Here is a 13753-nt window from a genome sequence, read left to right as displayed (position 1 = left end):
GCCAGGAGGAGGGAGCCAGGAGGGGTCAGGCTCTGCTTCAGGGCACAGGGACAGGAGCAGAGGGCACGGCCTCAGGCTGGACCAGGGGAGGTTTAGATGGGATATTAGGAAGAATTTCTTCACAGGAAAGGTGGTCAGGCATTGGGACAGGCTGCCTGGGGAGGTGGTGGGGTCACCATTCCTAGAGGTATGTAAAGCCATGTACATGTGGCAGCTCTGGGTTAACAGCTGGACTCAGTGATTTTAGAAGTATTTTCCAACTCTATGATTCCATGATTGTAAGACAGGCACCAGGACACAGCAGAGCTGGGAGTGCACCAAGCTGGGGCAAGAGGGGCTGTGGAAAGCAGAGCCCCTGAGTCCCTGTGGCTGCCCACAAGGAGAGCTGGCTGTGGGGCTGGGAGCAAAGCACAGTGTTTCCTGCTCTGCTGAACTTAGGGACAGGATCCTGGATGGATGCCCTTGTTCTGCCAGTTCCACACTCCAGCCCCCTGCGCCAGGGGGGCAGAGAGAGGCTGCAGGTGAGCACAGGGCTGGGGCAGCACCCTGAGCAGTGCTGAAGCTGCTGTTGCCAACCTCAGCCTTCTCAATTGTATGACCCTGCTAAAAGTTGCAGTCCTAGAGCCTGTCAGGATGCACCAAGCATGTGAGCTGCCTTGCTTCCTGTTACCCAGCTGGTATTCCCCTTCCCCAGTGTGGGTTCTACTCTCCCTCTTCCTCTCCCCTCGCCTTTTATTCCTTTTTCTGTTGTTGTTTTATTATTTAATTTTTACAAAAGTGACTCACCTCCACAACAGGCTCCAAAGAAATAAGGACAACAGGTGCATTCCCTCCAGGATCCCTCTGCCCAGGGAGAGTATACATTTTAGCACATCATTGCAGGTGAGTGATTCCCAGCCATCAGTGATGGAGCAGGAGTTCAGGCTTTCTCTGTGCTCCATTACTTTTCCATAAGCATTCCAGTGGTCCTGGATTTTATTGCTGGCTGCATCTCACTCGAGTGGGTCAGGTACTGGCATCCCTGTGCTCCTAATCAGATAAATCATGGAAAGAAAATTGTATTCAGCTTCTGGCCAGCCCTGGGCTGGTTTCAGGGCAGTTTTCAGTGTAGCCCATCCAAAGACAAATGAGGAAGCAGCTCCTGGAGGACCTTGGAGTTCTGGGTGGCCCAAATCTGGGTGGGGAGTCACCCAGCTGTGCTGATTGTGGCAGGGTGGGTGATGTATCACCTGGCTGGGCACCTCCACCTCATCCCCAGCACTGGAGAGGGGAAGGCAGTGGGAAAAGAGGGTCAACAGAGACATGCCCAGGGTAGTGAAGACTGTGCTTAAGAAGCAGTCCCAGCACAGGATGCGTGTTTGAAGTTTGAACTGGCATAGAGTTGAGGAGTGGAGGAGAACACAGAAGTTGCACAGAAAGAAGCAAAAGATCCTGAAGTAGAGATGTGAGAAAAAATTTGGTGATATGGAGCCCCAGCACCATGTGTTTGGGGGGGAATAAGGATTTCTGCTTGAAACTGGGGTCCCTTCCTCTTAGGACTGGCACAGGAGGAGGAAAGGTTTGTGTGCACATGTCTGTGTCCAAGCTTTGGGGAGCTGTAATGTGATGCAGTGGTGGCTGTGATGGGTGGATGTGCTAAGGAGTTATTTTCAGAAGCAAAGGGAATACCAAGTCACATGGCAAAGCACTGCCCTGGCACCTCCTTTGGGGCAGGTACTGTGTGATGTTTGATTCCAGACCAAAAAAGAGATCAGGGAAAAGCTATTCCAGTTATCAAGGTCTTGCACTGTCCAAGTTCTGAGAGGAGGTGACAGGGGCTTGGTTGGTGGAGTGCAGCAAAATTTCCAAATTTGGAATTCCCCAAAGTGGTGGGTAGTGAAAGTTGTTTTGTACTCAGGACTAGAGAAAACATAAAGCTGGAGAAGGAACTTAGTCCAGAGGAAGGGGAAATAATGGCTCTTCAGCAGATGCCCACTTGACATTGTACAGGACATGTCGTGAGGAACTGCATGGAAAATAAAGCATGGACAGCACACAGTGGGTGTACAGGAACTGGGAATGCCTGTAGTGCATTAGAGGTACCTGAAGAGAGTGAGTTCAAGCAGTGCTGCATGTCCTGAGCAAATCATTCTCCCCTCCTGCTCCCAGCAGTGTGTTTTGAACCCATGGTGATCTTTGCCTGCCTGTCACTATTCCTAAAAGCAGCATCCACCTCTTTAAGTGACTCACACTACAACCCACAAATATCTGATGCTTGGGGTCTTCAGGGTGCTTGCTGGAGTCTTGTCTGCTGCTCCTCCAGCATCACAAGAGCCAGGCAGACACTTGATCCCGGTGGCGTCAGCGGGAGCGACTTGGGAACGTGCCAGGATAATCCCTCGGGGGGTGACGAAGCCTCTTTGGGTTATAGACAGACCCACCCCAGAGTCACCCTTGGGGTGAGTCCCAGTCCCAAAAGCTGGCAGCAGGACTTAGCAACATGCCATGGGTGAAGGGCAGGGCCTCCTACAGGATGGGCTGTCAGGCTGGATTTTTTGTTTCCAAATCAGGTGTGAAGCCGATGGCAGAAACTCAGCAGGAAGTGCTTCTTCCTTGCTCAGTGCCTTCACCCCATGGGGGTCCACCTGGACCCAAAATCCTGCCCCAGGAGAAGGAGAAGCAGCTCCAGGGGTGATACTTGCCATGGCCCTTTCCCAGACTCCTGCATCGAAACAGTGAGTGCTCCTCCCAGTGCAAAGCCATGCCCTGCTCACAGCAAGAAGTCACAGGCACCTGCTGTAAGCCAAGGGTTTATGATTATTTTAGTACTTTTTACCCACTCATGGGGTGTAATGGGAAGGACAACAGCCCGTGTGTCACCTTTTGGAGTTCTGTGCTGTCACAGGTGTGTGCATGGCAGGAAGCAGCCTTGGAAATGTGTGGCAATGTGTGGCAATATGTGACCTGCTCATGTGCACTTGGAGCCCAGAAAGTCAACCATATGTGTGTCCTGTGAATGCAGAGCAGTGTGGGCAGAGGGGAGGGGAATTCTGCCTCAGGTGAGACTCACCTGCAGAGCTGCTCCAGCTCTGGAGTCAGCACAGGAAGGACATGGAGCTGCTGGAGAGGCCAGAGGGGGCCCCAGGATGGGCAGAGGATGGAGCAGCTCTGCTGGGAGGAAAGGCTGGTACAGCTGGGATTGTCCAGCCTGGAGAAGAGAAGCTTTGGGGGGACCCCATTGTGGCCTTCCAGGACCAGAATGGAACTTACAAGATGGAGAGAGACCATTTCCAAGGTCCTGGACAGGAAAAGGGGGCATTGCCTATTCTTGTGAAAATAGACACTCAAAAACAGTTTTAATGGAGAAAGATAGACAGGTTACCTTTTTTAAAGCTTCTAAGGTGCACCTCAGAATGTCTGCACCCCTGTGACCAGGAATGTTACAATTTTATAACTTCTTTGATAATTCACATATGAGTTATTGATAACCAACCATGATCTTCATTTCCCCCTGTGCCCCACCCATGGGGGTCCTCAGAACTGCCCCTTGGAGATCTTCCAGGACCTCTAGGCCTTCTTCTTCTGTTTTGTCTTCTCACTATCTATAGGTGGCTTCTCACAAACACAATGGCCTTGGCAGGGCATGAGAAAGATTACAATTTGTGAGAAAGAGCTTTAGTAACTGACTTTAGGACGTGAGCAGCCTAGAAGAATCTATGCAACTGATACGATTCTAAAAAACTACAAAAACACACTAAAATCCTTAGGCATCAAGGAAACAGGTTCAAACCAACAGAGAGTAGGGTTGGTTTGGATATTAGGAAAAAATTCTTCCCTGTGAGGGTTGTGAGGCCCTGGCACAAGTTGCCCAGAGGAACTGTGGCTGCCCCATCTGTGAAAGGGCCCAAGGCCAGGTGGGATGGGGCTTGGAGCAACCTGGGCAGGTGGAAGGTGTCCCTGCCCATGGCAGGACGTGGCTCTGGACGATCTTTGAGGTCCCTTCTAAACCATTCTATGATTCTGTGATTTTATGGTTCTTTGTCAGTACACCATGGCATGAAGAGGTGACTTAGACAGATGCTTTGCTCTGGAGCAGTGACTCATCCCTTATGTTTGATTAAGCCTTTGCAGAGCAAATCCCTTTTCCAGGATGGGGCCAGGGGCTCATGACCATTTGCTTTTGCATGACCACACCTCACCTGAAAGGTGGCAGGGGAGGGCTAAACTCACTGAGCCCCCTGAGCCCTCCTCAGACACTGCCACTGAAGGGGACAGTTCCTAATGCCTCATACTGGGCTACTGGAAATCACTTGTGAACTGTGTAAACTCTCCCTAAATCAGCAAGGGGAGTAAAGGCACAAGCTTGGGAAGATGCCATAGCTGTTCACACATTACAATCATCACCTCACTGACACACCAGCTAAAGATGTTTTGGCAGAAGAAATTGTCTGCAAATGATGAACCCAAGGAGGTGTGGAGCATTTTTTCTCTCAGTGATGTGGTTGCTCGCTCACAGAAGACAAAAAAAAAAAACCAACAACTGCTTTTTGGGCAAAAATAATGACTTCAGCAGGCTTTTTTCTGTGAGTGGGATGAGTTTTTTGTATAAGGCATTTCTTTAGGAAGTTTGATTAAAAAAGAGAAGCTTCACAAAACCAAAGCTCTAAGACCTCTTCAAATTTTGCCTGAAATTGTTTTAAAATAACTGTTTCCTGTCATTGTGTGCTAGGGCTCAGAGAAACCTCCAGTGACAGGGTGGTGTCATAAAGGGAACTTCCTGAAGGTGGTTGGCCTCTGGGGTGTTTCTGTCTCTGGGTTATCTGGGAGGAGCAGAGCTGGGTGCAGCTCCATCGTGCAGCTGCAGCTCAGCAGGGAGAGAGGACCATCCTCGGGCAATCTGGGATTCCCTGAGCCCTTGGCTGCTCTGAGTCCTTCTGGAGGAGCTGCCCTGCCCTGGCCACCACCCCACGTAAGTCTTTGTGTTTCTGGATGCAAAGTTGAGCTCAGCACTGGTGAATGACTGGATCTGCTTTTGTTTCTGCCTGGACCAGAATGCAACTCATCTGTACTTGCCATGGTCCCACCAATTAGAGAAATTATCTCTGAGATTAAATCACCTGTTGCTGTACCCCAATCACACATTTCACTGGGGCTGCCCTGAGCCCTGATCTTGGTTTTGTGGCTGACTGTAACATGAAAGTTTGCTGCCTAATGTGTAGTTTAAGTGGAAACCTTTGATTGCTTAAAGATTTGATGGTTTTATATCCGAATCCTGGTACTGACCGAATGCCAAAAAGCAGGGGGTTGATTTAGGGGGTGAGAAGAAACAAGAAGAGCACATTTATTGCTCCTCTGTGTTTTACTGCCCTATAGGAAAGATTAATGAGCTCTCAATGTTTGGACAGCCAGTTGTCTTGACCTGACTGTCGGGGTAAAGAGGAGTTTTTGGGGGTGCTGACACCCCTGTGTCTGGGTGAGCACAAACCCCCTGATTTGGGGGGGACCACAGTTTTGTTCTGTTGGAAAAAGGGGGGGGGCAGTAGGGGAATATAAACTAGAGATAAGATAAAATGTTTATAACTAGAACAAGTTGTATATCTGCAAACTTGGCGGGTTTTATTTTTAAACATCCCTTTCACAGAATCACAGAATCATCAAGGTTGGCAAAGACCTTCAAAATCATCCAGTCCCACCATCAACCCAGAACTACCGTAGTGTCCCCTAAATCACATCCCCCAGTGCCACCTCCAGATGCCTTTTGAGCACTTCCAGAGATGGTTATTCCACCATCTTCCCAGGCAACTTATTCCAATGCCTGACCACTCCTGCAGTGAGACTGTTCTCTTCTAATCTGTGAACTTCCTCATGTGAAACAAGGTTTTTCCTGTCATCATCATCGCACTGGCAAATATTTTTTCATGATTAAATTGCATCTCAGCACTTGTTTCCTGGCGAAGAATCATGAGGGCTAAAGCTAACCACATCCTGGTTCTGGAAATACCTGTGCTCTGTGGTTGCCATCAGGCAGAGACAAACCCATGGTTCCTGAGGGGGTAGGGGGAGAAGAGCCCCTCGAGGGCTGTGCCCAGTTCTGGGCCTCCTGGAAGAGACATGGAGTGTGTGCAGGGCAGGGAGCAGCAGCTGAGGGAGCTGGGGAGGGCTCAGCCTGGAGAAAAAGAGGCTCAGGGGGGACCTTCTGGCTCTGCAATCCCTGCCAGGAAGGGGGAGCCAGGGTGGGTCAGGCTCTGCTTCAGGGCACAGGGACAGGAGCAGAGGGCACGGCCTCAGGCTGGGCCATGGCAGGGGCAGGTGGCACAGGAACAGGAATTTCTGCCTGGAAAGGGTGGTCAGGCATTGGAAGGGGCTGCCCAGGGAGGTTTGGAGTGCCCAGCCCTGGAGGTGCCCAAGGCAGGACTGGCCGTGGCACTCAGTGCTCTGGGCTGGGGGACAAGGTGGGCATCGGGCACAGGGTGGGCTCCAGGGGCTGGCAGGGCTTTGCCAAGGTGGGCATCGAGCCTAGGGTGGGCTCCAGGGGCTGGCAGGGCTTTGCCAAGGTGGGCATCAGGCACAGGGTGGGCTCCAGGGGCTAGGAGGGTTTTTCCAACCTCAGGGATTCTGGGATTCTGTGTTTTAGCAGCAGGTGGAGGACACACCAAAGGCACCTGTTGGCACAGGGGGTTTCAGTGCTGCAGCTCCCAGAGGTTCTCTTGGAGCTGCCTCACACCCACTGCTCCACAGGCTGAGTCCTCTTCCATGGTTTCCCTGCCTCACATGCCAGAAAACCCCTCAGTAACAAAGGAAAAAAGTTGGAGGCTGATCATATGGGATATTTCAAGTGTGACTAAAGTACCTGGGAAATTATGGGGAAGATGGACATCTAGTTGACTAATATTTACTGTCACACACCTGAAAAAAACTTCCTCTGAAATCCTAACATGGAAAAAAGAAGTACATTTTTAAATGTATAAATATTTAAAAAGCATTGATAAATATTTGTGGAGCCAGTGGTATTATTCAATTTACAAAATCATTACAAACAATACTCTGAGGGAACAGAAAATAATGTAGTAGAGCAGGGTTGCAGGCAGGTGCATGGAGGACTGTGCTTATAAACAAGGTTTCCTTTAGAAAAGTAGTGTAAAATAATTACAATTTTATTTCAGATGCTGACATGGAAATACATTATAGATCAGTCCCAGGTTTTTAAGAAATAAATGTTCAACAAATGGCATTTTTTTCTTTTCTGAAAAACATGTTTTCACTCCTTGGAATTCACCTTGAAAACAAGTGGAAACATTTCAAAGAGGAATGGTGTAAAAAATTGTTTCATTTCTGTTGAGGGGAACTTTTTTGAATTTCCAAACTCACTGAAGGTAATATAGCACCACATTTCCTTTGCATCTCATCTTATACCCATGATATGCCCAGCAGCAGATCAGCTGATGTTCAGCTGGATTTCAGCCTTCTGCTCTACACAGGACTCTGCAGGACATTGCAGGGCAGAGTGGGCAAGTGCCCATGAGATGGGCTTATCTTGGGCTACAGAGATGCTGAAGGGCCTGGAGCATCTCTGGGAGCAGGACAGGCTGAGGGAGCTGGGGCTGTTCAGCCTCCAGAGCAGCCCCTGAGAGGGACCTCCCCATGGCTGGCAGTGCCTGCAGAGAGGGGGCAGAGCAGGGGACACTGAGGGCACCTCCCCATGGCTGGCAGTGCCTCATGGAGGGGGCAGAGCAGGGGACACTGAGGGCACCTCCCCATGGCTGGCAGTGCCTGCAGGGAGGGGGCAGAGCAGGGGACACTGAGGGCACCTCCCCATGGCTGGCAGTGCCTGCAGGGAGGGGGCAGAGCAGGGGACACTGAGGGCACCTCCCCATGGCTGGCAGTGCCTCAGGGAGGGGGCAGAGCAGGGGACACTGAGGGCACCTCCCCATGGCTGGCAGTGCCTCAGGGAGGGGGCAGAGCAGGGGACACTGAGGGCACCTCCCCATGGCTGGCAGTGCCTGCAGGGAGGGGGCAGAGTACGGACCACGCTCTGCTCGGGGGCCCAGCAATGGCACAAGAGGAATGGGCAGGAACTGATGCCCAGCAAGTGCCACCTGGACAGGAGGAAGAACTTCAAGACTGCACTGGAACAAATTGCCCAGAGATGGTGTGCAGATATTCAAAAGCCATCTGGACCCCATCCTGAGTAATGTGCTCAAGGAGATCCTGCTTGAGCAGGCAGGGAATTTATAGCCAGATGGGGGTTGGTCTCTTCTCCCAGGCAATAGGACAAGGAGAGGGGCAGGGGGGGCACGGGCTCAAGATCTGCCAGGGGAAATTTCAGTTGGAGATAAGAAAAAAATTCTTTCCAGAGAGAGTGCTCAGGCATTGGAATGGGCTGCCCAGAGAGGGGGTGGATTCCCCATCCCTGGAGGTTTTTCAGCTGAGCTTGGCCGTGGCACTGCGTGCCATGATCTGGTAAAGGGACTGGAGTTGGACCAAGGGTTGGACTTGATGATCTTGGAGGTCTTTTCCAACCCAATCCATTCTATGATTCTATGACCAGATGACTTCCAGTGGTGCCTTCCAACCTGACCCAGTCACCTCTCAGGCTGTGTTTGCAAGACAGACCTCCCATTTCTCCCAGTGGTGCCTCTGCCAGCCCAGGTCCTATCAGGGTGCAGCCACACTGGGCATCACATCACCATCCCTTGCCCTGGTCTTACTGGCCATGCAGAGGTGGCCTTTGGGCATAAGTCTTGCTGGTAAACTTGAGTAGGTGACTCTCCTTTGCTGATGCTTTGAAGAAAAGCATCCTGCAAGTGTTCTTAGAAAGATGCTGGAAATGTTTTAGGAACTGCTGTTCCTCTGAGAAATACTGGTGTTTCTTTAAAATGCAAAGAAACAAAAAGAGGACAATACAGTACTTTTTTTTTTTTAAATTGGTTTTAACCCAAATGACCTGAAACTTTCCTCTTGACCAACCCTAGTTTTGAACCAGATCAAAATTATGCCATTTGGATACCTTCCCCTTGGCTTTTGCTGTCTTGTTTGCCCACAACAGGAACATGCTGAGAATAATTTTTTTTTTTTTTAAAAGCAGCACATTAAACTCAGCAGCTCAGAAGGATCCATTTGTCAGAGCCATAACTGAGTGAACAGTTTTTGGCACTTCAATCAAACTCCATCAAAACTTTCATCTCCAACTATGCACCAGCTAACTGTGCTCAGATCCATCAGTGCTGGGAAAACATTTGCAGACAGATAAGGCTGGAAGGGAAGGAGTGGGAGTTCTGTTAAACCTGGTTTTCAATCGTTTCCTGCGGATCACAGCCTTATCTGGGTGTGTCCTTCCTTCAGGGGGCAAGGAGGGCAGAGCTCTGCCCTGTCCCTGTGGAGATGCTGCAGATTCTCAGCCCCCAGCGAGGGGTCCAAGGCACTGCCTACCCCAAGCTGAGCCTACAACCAGCATCCCAGTGCCTGGGCTCCTTCCTCCTGTCCTGCTCATGGAGCTCCATGGTGACTCCTGCCCATTCCCTGGGCTTTCCATGACCCTCGCACCGCTGGCAGGGAGGAAACAACACGGTGCTGGGAAGGGAGAGGAAAGACATGTGTTAGGAACGCACCTTTCCAGGAGGCTCCGCGTCTTCCCGCAGAGTGGATGTGCCCTGCGAGCGCTTGTTGGGATTCTCGTGTCAGAGGGGGATAATGAGAGGCTCAGGGGGCACCGCCGAGGCTGGGGCTGAGAGCAGGAGCTGATCCCAAACCCCTGCGGCGGGATGGAAGCAAACCCTTTGTGTTCGCCCCTTCCATTCCCTGCCCCCAGGCCATGGGACTGGGGGGAAAAATCCTTTCCTGAAGGGAAATGAGGGTGTGGGAATGGGGCACTCACTTCGTGGCACAAAGTGGTTTGTCCTTCTTTTCTTTTCTGTATTTCTTTCTGGTTTTCTCTTGTTCTCCACCCCTCCCCCAGTTCTTTTTCCTTTTCTTCTTATTTTCCTTTTTATTTTTTTCTTGTTTACTTTTTATTTTCCCTTTCTTTTCCTTTTTTCTTTTTCTTTTTTTTCCTTATTTTTCTTTCTCTTTTTTCTTTCTCTTTTTCTCTTTTTTCTTTCTCTTTCTCTCTTTTTTCTTTCTTCTTCCTTTTTCTTTTTTTCTCTTTTGCTTTTTCTTCTTTCTTTTTTCTTTTTCTTCTTCTTTTTCTTTTTTCTTTTTTCTTTCTCTTTTTTCTTTCTCTTTTTTCTTTCTCTTTTTTCTTATCTTTCTTTTTTCTCTTTCTCTTTTTCTTTTTTCTTTTGTTCTTTCTCTTTTTCTTTCTCTTTTTCTTTCTCTTTTTTCTCTTTCCCTTTTTTCTTATATTTTTTCCTTTTTCTCTTTCTCTTTTTCTTTTTTCTTTTCTCTTTTTCTTTTTTCTTTTTCTTTCTCTTTTTTATTTTACTTCTCTTTTTCTTTCTCTTTTTTCTTTCTCTTTTTCTTTTTTTTTCTTTTTCTTTTTCCTTTTCCTTTTTTTCTTTCTTTTTCTTTTTTTCTTTTTTCTTTCCTTCTTTCTCTTTTTCATTCTCTCTTTTTCTTTTCCTTCAGAACAGGAGAAAGATAGAGAGACACAAACAAATTCAAAGCCTCCACATGCTTCCAGTTAATTGTGCAGTGGATGGGGGCCAAAAGCCCTGCATTCCTTATTCCTGCAGTTGGAGCATGTGATTGGATTATCATCACTGTCCTAAGGCAGTGCCTGGGGCCTGCTGGGAGAGAGGACAGTTCTGGGGGGCTCAAGGGGTCACTGTTTCCAAGGGCAGATGTGGTGACCCCCAGGTGTGTCCAGCCCCTGTCCCCCCAGACCACTCCTCACAGAGATTTGCCAGAGGCTCCTTCCAGGAGAGATCCAAAACCCCACAGGTGGTGAGGGGAAGGCTGTGCTGCATCTTCCTCATGGCCCCAGCATTACATAACCTGCACTTATTTATTTAAATAAGCCACGTGTCTTAGTCAAAGCCTAAATGGCTCCAAACCTAATCCCCAGATGCTACAGGAGGGGGATGTGGGAGGGTTCAGTGGCACCTGAGAGCACCAGTGGGAAGCTTTTGCCCAGGATGCCCTGCCAGGCACTGGCCTTGTGCTCAAGGAAGGATGTGGCAGTGATGGGAAGAGTTAACAGGATCCAAACCCTGGAAAACAGCCCAGCAAATGGATGTAACAGGCTCAGATCACTCAGCCAAGCAAGGGGGACACTGAGGAGTGAGCTGGTTGCTCTGTGAAGGTCACTGTTGGGGCCAAGCCTTTGAGCCCTGGCCAGTCCTGAGGCCAGTGGAGATGGGGATGACCAGTGGCTGAAACCACAGCACTGGGGCTGCCAGCCCTGAGTCCAGCCTTGGAGGGCAGGGAGGGATGGAAACTATGCAAAGCCAGGGTTTACCTTGCTCTTGTGGTGCTGAGATGGCTTCAGAATCTTCAGAAAGACTATTAGGAAAAAATTCTTCCTTGTGAGGGTGGGGAGGCCCTGGCACAGGTTGCCCAGAGAAGCTATGGCTGGCCCATCCCTGGAAGTGTCCAAGGTCAGGTTGGACAGGACTTGGGGCAACCTGGGATAGTGGAACTGGATGATCTTTGAGGTCTCTTCCAACCCAAACCCTTTTAGGATTCTCTGACCTTATCAATGCACACAAATACCTTAAGGGCAGGTGCCAAAAGGATGAGGTCAGACTTTTCAGTGGTGCCCCAGTGACAGGACAAGGGGGAACAGGCAAAAACTGCAACACAAGAAGTTCCACATGAATATGAAGGAAATCTTGACTGTGAGGGTGACAGAGCACTGGAAGAGGCTCCCCAGAGAGGCTGTGGAGTCTCCTTCTCTGGAGATACTCAAAACCTCTCTGGACATGAATCTCTCAGCAGGAAAAATTCTTCTGTGCTCCAAGGCATCAAGAAAGGACAAGAGGCAGCTCCAGGAGCACTGAACACAGGAGGCAGCTGTAGGGAACAGCACACAATGCTGGCTGCCCACTGACTGCATTAACTGCTGATGCTGAGAGGTATTTAAGCCTTGTTTGCACAAGTTGTTGTAGAACTTTGCATATTTTGTTCTAATTAATTGAGCACTGTTCCAACCCTCCCCCTAGCAGGGTGTTGTTATATAAATCAGGCTTCATGCATTGCCAGGTATCTGCTGTGTCCAGTTTAGGATAGAGCTTGCACTGCCTGCCAAAGGTATGGTTTTAGAATCATAGAATCACAGAATGGTTTGGGTTGGAAGGGACCTCAAAGATCATCCAGTTCCAACCCTCTGTCATTGCCAGGTACACCTTCCACTTGACCAGGCTGCTCAGAGCCTGGTCCAACCTGGCCCTGAACACTTCCAAGGATAGGGCATCCACAACTTATCTGGGCAACAATCATCACTTTTGCATCAGTAGAATTATAACACCATAAATCTGAAGGTAGAAACCATTTTGCTGCCTTTCAAGTAGATTTTATTGGTAAAAATCTTCCTCGTTATTAGTTTAATCTGCGTTGCTCTCAGTGCCTTTATACCACAAACTGTAGTCATTGAATGGCTGTTATTTCAACAGAAGTCCTCCTCCTGACTGAAATGAATCTGTGTGGATTCTTTGCAGAAGAATCTTGAAAAATTCCACATGAAAATTGGATTTAGTGTTGCATTAAGTTGAATAGCCTTGAAACTTTCAATGCAGTCAGATGATGAAGCTGTTAAGACATCTCATACCTGCACTGAGTAGCTGCCTGTAAATCACTGACCCTCTTCAGCTGCAAGAGCTTCTCTCCCTCTCCCCCATCTTATCAGCAGATGTGCTCAGAGAAGCCCAAGGACAGAGCTCCTCTGCACATTTTTCACTGTGGTACAAAAACAAAACACAGCAAACCCAAAGCCCAACCAAACAATGGCATCTTTGGATGGGTGTTTGCAGCCCAGCCTTAACTCTGCTTCCCTTTAGCTCGAACAAACTCTGTGGAAACATTACTTAGTGAGGCCGCAGCCAGATGTCAGAGGAGGTGACAATACAGAGCCACCAATGCCATCAGATTTAAGCTGCCCATTTCCTCCTTGAAGCATAAAGGAGTGACATGGATGGGTATCAGGGAGTGCCTGAGTTTGGGAGTTGCTCCAGCTCAGAAGGCAGAAATGCCCCTTGGTTCAAGCTGAATTTTAAGTCCTATGAGGAACTGAGGGAGCTGGGGGGGCTTAGCCTGGAGAAAAGGAGGATTAGGAGGGTCCTCATTGCACCCTATAACCACCTGACAGGAGAGGGGAACCAGGGGGTTCAGGCTCTCCTCCCAGGGAACAAGCGATAGGATGAGAGGACATCAGTCTCAAGCTGTGCCAGGGGTGGGTCAAGTTGGACATCAGGAAGAATTTCTTCCTGGAAAGAGTGGTCGGGCATTGGAAGGGGCTGCCCAGGGAGGTTTGGAGTCCTCAGCCCTGGAGGTGTCCCAGGAAGGACTGGCCATGGCACTCAGTGCTCTGGGCTGGGGGACAAGGTGGGCATTGGGCACTGGTTGGACTCTGTGGGCTGGGAGGGCTTTTCCAACTTAAACAATTCTATGATTCTGTCAATACCCTGCTCCATGAGCCCCATCTCCTCCTCAGCCAGCTGAGCAGCATCCATGGACTCTTTTTATAAAATTTGATGTGGCCTCTTTTGATGACTAAGAGAACAGGAAGATTACAGTTTAAGTATATAATTTTCATTTGATGTGACAGGTTAAAGCTATGTGCATTTAGAGCAGGCTTAGATTATTTTAGTTCAATTACAACACTGATTTAGACCCTGACTCA

General features: G+C 49.2%; 1 protein-coding gene across 3 annotated transcripts in view; it reads left to right on the top strand.

The window, feature by feature from the left end:
• The first annotated feature begins 815 nt into the window (after window positions 1–815).
• B3GALT5 (beta-1,3-galactosyltransferase 5) overlaps window positions 816–13753 on the top strand; it is a 31992-nt gene continuing 19054 nt past the window's right edge. For 2 of the 3 annotated variants that reach the window (XM_071566678.1, XM_071566658.1), the window contains exon 1: window positions 4816–4948. The gene's annotated coding sequence lies outside the window, so the exon portion shown is untranslated. Of the gene's footprint in view, window positions 883–4815; window positions 4949–13753 lie in introns of those variants that run through there. The other variant, XM_071566693.1, reaches the window with a different exon arrangement.

This window comes from Pithys albifrons, chromosome 1 (genome assembly GCF_047495875.1).
Source record: "Pithys albifrons albifrons isolate INPA30051 chromosome 1, PitAlb_v1, whole genome shotgun sequence".
Classification (NCBI taxonomy): Eukaryota; Metazoa; Chordata; class Aves; order Passeriformes; family Thamnophilidae; genus Pithys; species Pithys albifrons.
This window is presented reverse-complemented; position numbering and strand designations above follow the sequence as displayed.